Source organism: Elephantulus edwardii, unplaced genomic scaffold, assembly GCF_000299155.1.
Source record: "Elephantulus edwardii isolate Elephantulus edwardi_28Jun2011 unplaced genomic scaffold, EleEdw1.0 scaffold00005, whole genome shotgun sequence".
In the NCBI taxonomy this organism is placed as follows: Eukaryota; Metazoa; Chordata; class Mammalia; order Macroscelidea; family Macroscelididae; genus Elephantulus; species Elephantulus edwardii.
The window spans coordinates 1,785,449-1,792,797 of NW_006399755.1; the positions used below are offsets into that span (position 1 = coordinate 1,785,449).

Below are 7,349 nucleotides of genomic sequence, written 5' to 3' on the forward strand. Positions count from 1 at the left end.
ATTCCATGTTCCAATCACTAAGGTCTGCTTACAACTGTTCCTCCTCCTTTGTATTTCCATACTTGATAGTTCTACCTAGGTTGCCCTTTCTGTTAGTCTGCGCGTGTTCTGTTGTGCATAGAGTTTTCAGAGGCCTGCTATTTCAGAAGTTAATTAATTTTAATTAATAATTAGAATAATAAAACTGTTAAAAAAGAGCATCATTATGTAATAGCAAAAGGTATTTGTCAATCTTTTAAAAATTAACCATTCTAGTAATTTAGTGGTCTTGTCTTAATGAGGTGCCTGTTAACATTCCTTGGTGATTAATAATGAAGTTAAGGCGAGCTCTGGTGGCCTAGTGTCAAGAAGCTGGACTGCAATCCCAGAGGTGTGCGGTTCAAATCCACCAGATGCTTTGCTGGAGAAGGAGGAACCATCTCCTCCTGTACCAGTCAAATCTGATTTGACGGTACACACACACACAAATAATAAAAATAAAATTAAAAAAAATAATGAAGTTAAACATATTTTTCTAGACTTGCTGTCTCTCTTTGATATCTGTATTTTTCCCATTTAAAAAAAGGTATGGTTTAAAAATAATTTTTTTGGTAGTTTGTTGAATTTCCTTATTATTACTAAGAGAGCTTTGCTGAGCATGCTTTACAAAATATTCTAATATTAAATAATTTAACATGGAGAGTAAACTCCTCATGCAGTATCTAACATAACCTGAGAACTCTTTATTGAGGAATGTGTTAAATAACAAATAGATAGTTACAGATTAAATTATATTCCCCTAAATCACACTAGGTAGATTTTTCAAAATGGATTTCTTATCCATTGCTTTCTTTTGCTACATGGATAGAAGGGACTATGTTAATGATTTGAATGAGATGAATAACACCTTTTGCGTGAGACCATTAAAGTGTGTAGGCTACTGATGAGAGGATTGTTCCATCTAGGCTTCCCTCCAGCTTTACACTGAGCAGAAAATTATGATTTTCAACAACAGTAATAAAGAAGCAGCACAAGGTCTTGTGCCTATCCATTTGGATCAGATATTCCTTTGAAAGCCATATTGGGAATGAAATGGGAGCTGCTACAACAGCAGCAATGATGAACCAGATACTGAGTTGAGGAAGAAGTCAATAGACACTGTTACCCCATGAAGCCAGAGTCAGGCATCTTCACCCAATCATACTTGATCATTTGGGAGGAGAGGAGAGACCCTAAAATTGTCAAGATATAGAAAGCTTTGTAATATTGGCCTAGAGCATTAAGGCTGAAGGAAAAAATGGCCTTCAAGCACACCTGAGAAGTTATCTTAACTAAACACTTGTATCCTGTTTCCACTGTAAATGTTAATAAACTTTCTCATTGTGAATATTGTATGTGACTTCTTTGTGTTCATTGCAATGGATTAGCAGAGTTAGTTTTAGGAGAGCAGTGAGAGCCCCACAAGGGATGGATGACGTTAGAAAATAGTGGTTTTTTTAAAGTGTAGGTACAAAACAACAACAACAAAAAGTAGATACATGGTTGATTTAGTGAGAATTGATTTCTGATTGTGATGTTGTTGACGAGGACTCCTCCTCTCTTGTGAAGTTAACAAAATTCAAATACTTCTGCCCCATGCTAGTCAAAGTGTTTTATACCTTATAAAATGTGTTATATAGCTTATCCTTATTTTTGTAGTTTGTAATATCATTTGGAAATGGGTTTTATTTGTCACATTTATAAGATAGTATCAATGAAGGCCATGTATTAAGTCAACAACAATGTACTAATTTGTATTAGAGACGCATGCATGATGACAGTTTGAATGTCTGAGTATATTTTGTTTGTCCACAACATGAAAACTACTTGGTTATCTATGGCCACAGTGGTTTTCTTCAAAGTTGTAACACCCTGTTGCATGCCATTGACTTGGAACTGACTCATAACTGACCACCTGGCAAGCTTTCAGAAGCAGAAATTCCATGGGGGGAGATTGCCCACCTTTGTCCTGTAGAGCAGCTGCTAGATATGATCCACATGCCTTTGAATTGGCATTACAACCCTTTGTCTGCTGGTAGGAAGCCATCAGAGTGGTAAGGCCATCAGAGCTCTCTAAATTGTTCACATAGATAACATAGTAATTTTTCCAGTCAATATTCAAGGTGAAAAATTTGATGTACGTCCATTTTGTTGTCTTTGTAGAAAACCTGTCAATGAAAGAAAACTTGCTTAAGGTATTGTAAATGCACATCATATTAAAGGCAAGTAATTGGGAAGAAAGCATATTGATCTCATCTATATTTATTCCCATTCCCAAAAATGGTGATCCGATAAAATATGGAAATTATTGAACAATGTCATTAATATCACATGCAAGCAAAATACTGCTGATCATTCAAAACAGGCTGGAACACTACATAGATAGGGAACTATCAGAAGTTGAAGCAGAATTTAGAAGAGGCCATGGCACCATACTGATGTCAGATGGATCCTGGCTGAAAGCAAAGACTACCAGAAGAATGTCTATTTCTGTTTTATTGACTAAACAAAGGCATTTGTCTGTGTGGGTCTTAACAAGTTATGGCTAACATTGAGAAGATTGGGAATCTCAGAGCACTTAATTGTGCTCATGCAAAACTTATACCTAGACCAGGAGATAGTTGTACAAACAAAGCAAGGGTTTAAAATTAAGAAGGGAGAATGTCAAGGTTGTGTTTTCTCTCCATACCTATTCAATCTGTATACTGAACAAATTGAGAAGCTGGGCTCTATGAATATGTCATGAGGATAAGAGGGAGACTCATCAATAACCTGTGTTATACAGGTGACACAACCTTACTTGCTGAAAGTGAGGAGGGTTTGAATCACTTGTTGCAGAAAAGAAAAGAATACAACCTTCAATACGGATTGTATCTCAATGTCAAGAATACAAAGATGTTTACCACTGAACCAATAGGCAACATCATAATGGTTGGAGAAAAGATTAAAACTGTCAAAACTGTCATTTTACTTGAATTCATAACTAACACCCTTGGTCCCAGTAGTCAGGAAATTAGAAGACAATGGGAAAGTCTGCAGTTGGGGACCTGTCCAAAGTAATAAGGAGTAATGTCAGTTTGAAGACTAAAGTGTGTCTGATTCAGGCCATGGTTTTTCCAATCACTTGCATCTGAAAGCTGAACAATCAATAGAGAATACAGAAGAAGAATTGATGACTTTGAGCTGTAGTGTTGGAGAATAACCCTGAACATCCCAAGAACTGTAAAAAATACACATAAATATGTCTTAGAGAGAGTGCAGTTGGAATGCTCTTTGGAAACAAGGGTGAGGAGGCTTTGCTTCACTTACTTTGGACGTGTTGTTAGGAGGAGCTATTCCTTGGAGAGAAACATGATGCTCTGAAAGGCAGAGAGTCAGTGAAGGAAAGTAAGCCCTTCATCCAAGTGGATTGACACAGTGACTGCTGTATTGGGTTTTTGTGTATCAAGAAATGTGAGTATGGCATAGGATAGGACTAGGTTCAGATCTGTTGTTCATAGGGTCGCTATGAGTTGTACACAAATCAAAGGCATCTAACAATAACAAGATGCCAAAGATATTTTTTGATAAACCATCAGAGACAGTCTTTATTTAGAATATATCCACTTGAATTATCCTATTTACACCAATGAAAAAAAAATCTTTGCTACTAGAAAAGCTTCAAGAAATAAAGGTATCTGGATAGCAGCTCCAGGGTCTTAGTCAGTTGCATAGTCTGTACTGCCTATTAAAACGCTGTTCATCCACCCTGAAACCCACAGCGTCCCTTTTCAGCAGGAAGTAGCTAAGAGAATACGCCATCCCCTTTTCCTTATGACTCAGGGTGAAGTCTCTCTCAGGGAGGAGTGATAGGGAATGGCAAAGGACACACTGACAAAGAAGATTAATCAGAACTGGCTTTGACAAGCACTGTGGCATTTGGACAAGAACAAACTGGGAGGAGGGTAGAGAGAATAGTGCAACAATGAATGAATAGAAACCCAAAATCTCTGTAAATGTTTATGAAAATTAATAAAATATAATTATAGAAAAAAAAAACACCGCTGTTCATCTACAACTCCATTACCCATCCACAGCTCATCAGGACAAAGTTGGACAGCCTCCCTTGAAGATTGAAAAATTTTGAAGCCTGAGAGAGTGTCACTAAACATCAGTACATTGCTAGATGAAAATAAATTTAGGAAAGTAGCAAGGCCTGTTTGTAATGTTTCTTCACAAATGAAGAGGATAGGTACTCAAGTTGCATTGTACTCAAGAATATTCTCTCTGCTCTTTCTGCCCTTTTGGTATTAAAAAACCTTAATAGCTGTAGTATGTTCACACAATGGAATATTATGCGGCACTGGAAAAGAAAGAACTCATAAAATATTATACAAAATGTGTGACCATGAAGGACATTATGATGAGTGAAATAGCTCAGTCACAAAAAGACAAATACTGTACAATGCCACTATTATAAAACAGGACTGACAGAGGGGTTAGAGGGAAACGAGAAAAAGAGGAGATAAATAATGTACATGGCATTGAATCATATGAGGAAGAGAACTTAAAAGTATAAAAGGAATATGTGATTAGGTATTATTGGTATGACAAGAGCCCAGAATAACAGCTGCATAATAAAGTGGTCTCGGCAGATGGGTGACTGTATAACAATGAAATAACTTCTTTTTCCAAAGAAAAAAGTGAACTGGGGGGTGGGGGGGAAGAGGAAAATGTGCAACAATGAATGAATGGAAATCCAAGTTCTTTATAAACTTACAAAAAATCTCAACTAAAAAAACCACAAATCTTCTGTCATTCTTAGTCCTTGTCCAATTTTCAGATGCATCTTGTTGTTGCAAGGTGCCATTGAGCCAAATATGATTCATAATGACTCTGTGAAAAATCAGTCTGAATACTGTCATATCCTATGCCATCCTAACAATCTCTGACACACTCAAGCCCATTACTGTAGTTACTGTGTCAATCCACCTGGTTGAAGGTCTTTCTCTATTTCACCATCTCTCTACCTTCCCGAGCATGATGTCCTTCTCCAAGGAATAACCTCTTCTAGCAATATGCCCAAAGATTGTGAGATGAAGTGTCATCATCTTTGCCTCCAAGGAGCACTTTGACTGCACTTTCTCTAAGATATATTTGTTCTTTTCGCAGTCTATTGGATTTTCAGCAATCTTCCCCACATCTCAGTTCAAAGGTATCAATTCTTCTTCTGCCATCCTCAGTCATTGTTCAGCTCTCAAATGCATAGCAAGTGACTGTAAAAGACTATGATCTGCATCAGTGCACCTTAGTCCTCAGATGAACATCATTACTCTTCAATTATTTGGAGGGGTCCCTGGCTACAGACTCTCCCACTGTCGTCTGTCTCTTGATTTCCTGATTGCTGGTACCAAGGATTTTTATTATGGTTCCAAGTATGATTAAGTCTCTGGCAGTCTCAGTCACTTCACCATCATCATGATGTTGCCTAGTAATCCAATGGCAAGGATTTTTGCTTTCTTGAGGTTGAAATGTAATCCCCACTGAAGCCTGCAGTATTTTACCTTCTGCAGCAAGTGCTTCAAGTCCTCTTCATTTTCAGCAAGAAAGATTTTTATCATCTGCATAAAGGTTATTGTTGAGTCTTTCCTCAATTTTGGTGGCACATTCTTATTCACTGGGTCCAGTTTCTCAAATTGCTCAGCATAATGATTAAATAGATTCGAGAAAGGATACAACCTTGATGCACACCTTTCCTAATTTAAAACCATAGAGTGTTCCTTTGCTCTGTTTGCACAACAGCTTCTTGGTTTATGTATAGGTTTCCCACAAGCACAATCAAGTGTTCTAGAATTCCCATTCTTCTCAATGTTAACCATAATCTTTTATGGTCCACACAGTAAAATGCTTTTGAAATAATGCACAAACAGACTGTCTTCTGGTCTTTTTTACTTTCAATCAGGATCCACCTGACAACAGCAATTCTATCACTGGTAACATGGCGTATTCTAAATCCATCTTGAATGTCTGGCAGTTCTCCTTCTATGTACATTTCTACTTACTTTTAAATGATCCTCAGGAATATTTTACTAGCATGTGATATTAATGATATTGTTTGATAATTTCCACATTTCATTAAATCACCTTCCTTGGGAGTGGAAACAAACATTGATCTTTTCCAGCCAGTTGATCAGGTAGTTGTCCTTCAAATTTCCTGGCATAGATTTGTGAGCTTGTCCAAGGGCTGAAACTGCCACTTTCCTCCTTAATTGTGAGATTTATATGTTCAGATGAATAGTGAGTAATAACAAAAGACCATGGCTAGCAGATATACCTTAGTCTTAAAGCTAATATCATTGCTCTTCGGCAATTTGGAGCTGTCCCTGACAGAAAAATTTTCCAATGTGGTACATCTTTTGGTTTCTTGACTGTTGATAAAATGTGTGATTGTCCATCCAAATAAGATTAAATCATTGATAATTTTAATATTCAGTATTTAGGAGTAGCCATTGAAAAAGAAATTTTAATTTGTAGTGGGAAAATTGACTACAAAAGACTTCTACAAAGTGTAAAAAAAAAAAAAATCAAAGATGTCACTCAGAGGATTAAATTGAACCTAACCCAATCCATAGTATTCTTTCTTTTTTTTTTTAACATGTTGTGTGCCGTAGAATTGGATCCGACTGGCACAGGAGGAGATTGCCTCTCCTTCAGTGGAGCACCTGGTGGGCTTGAACCACACGCCTTCAGGATTGTAGAGCACCTTCTTGCTAATAGGCCACCAGAGCTCTTTTATAGCATTCTTGGTTACCTTATATGCATGCAAAAAGCCAGACAATTAATGAATAAAACTAAAGAATGACAAATGTGAGCTTGTTGACAAAGGATATTCACTACATCATGAACTTCCAGAGGAAAAATAACTAACTGCCTTGAAAGAGGTATAGGAAGTGAGGATAATGATAATTTGTCTCACGTATTTTGGATGTGTTAAATCTTTGGAAGCTTTTGCATATATACTTTTCACTATGTTGAGAAAATTTCCTTCTATTCCTGTTTTGCTGAGTGTTTTAATCAGAAAGTAGTGTTGGATTTTTGTTGAAGGTCTTTTCTTTGTCAACTGAAAGAATTATGTGGCTCCTATTCTTTGCCATGTTAATGTGATGAATTATGTGGTTTGTTTTTGTTTTTTGGTGTGGGTTTTTGTTTGTTTGTTTTTTGTTTTTGTTTTTACGTTGAACCGTCTTTGCATATCTGCTAGAAGTCCCAGTTGGTCACGGTGAATTGGGGCTTTTTAATGTAATATTGACTTCTATTGGACAGAATTTTATTAAGGATTTTTGCATCTATGT

At 36.8% G+C, this 7,349-nt stretch overlaps 1 protein-coding gene across 1 annotated transcript in view; it reads right to left on the reverse strand.

Moving 5' to 3' along the window:
- LOC102859875 (selection and upkeep of intraepithelial T-cells protein 1-like) overlaps window positions 1-7,349 on the reverse strand; it is a 58,638-nt gene that overhangs the window by 7,629 nt on the left and 43,660 nt on the right. The gene's annotated exons all lie outside the window — the stretch shown is intronic.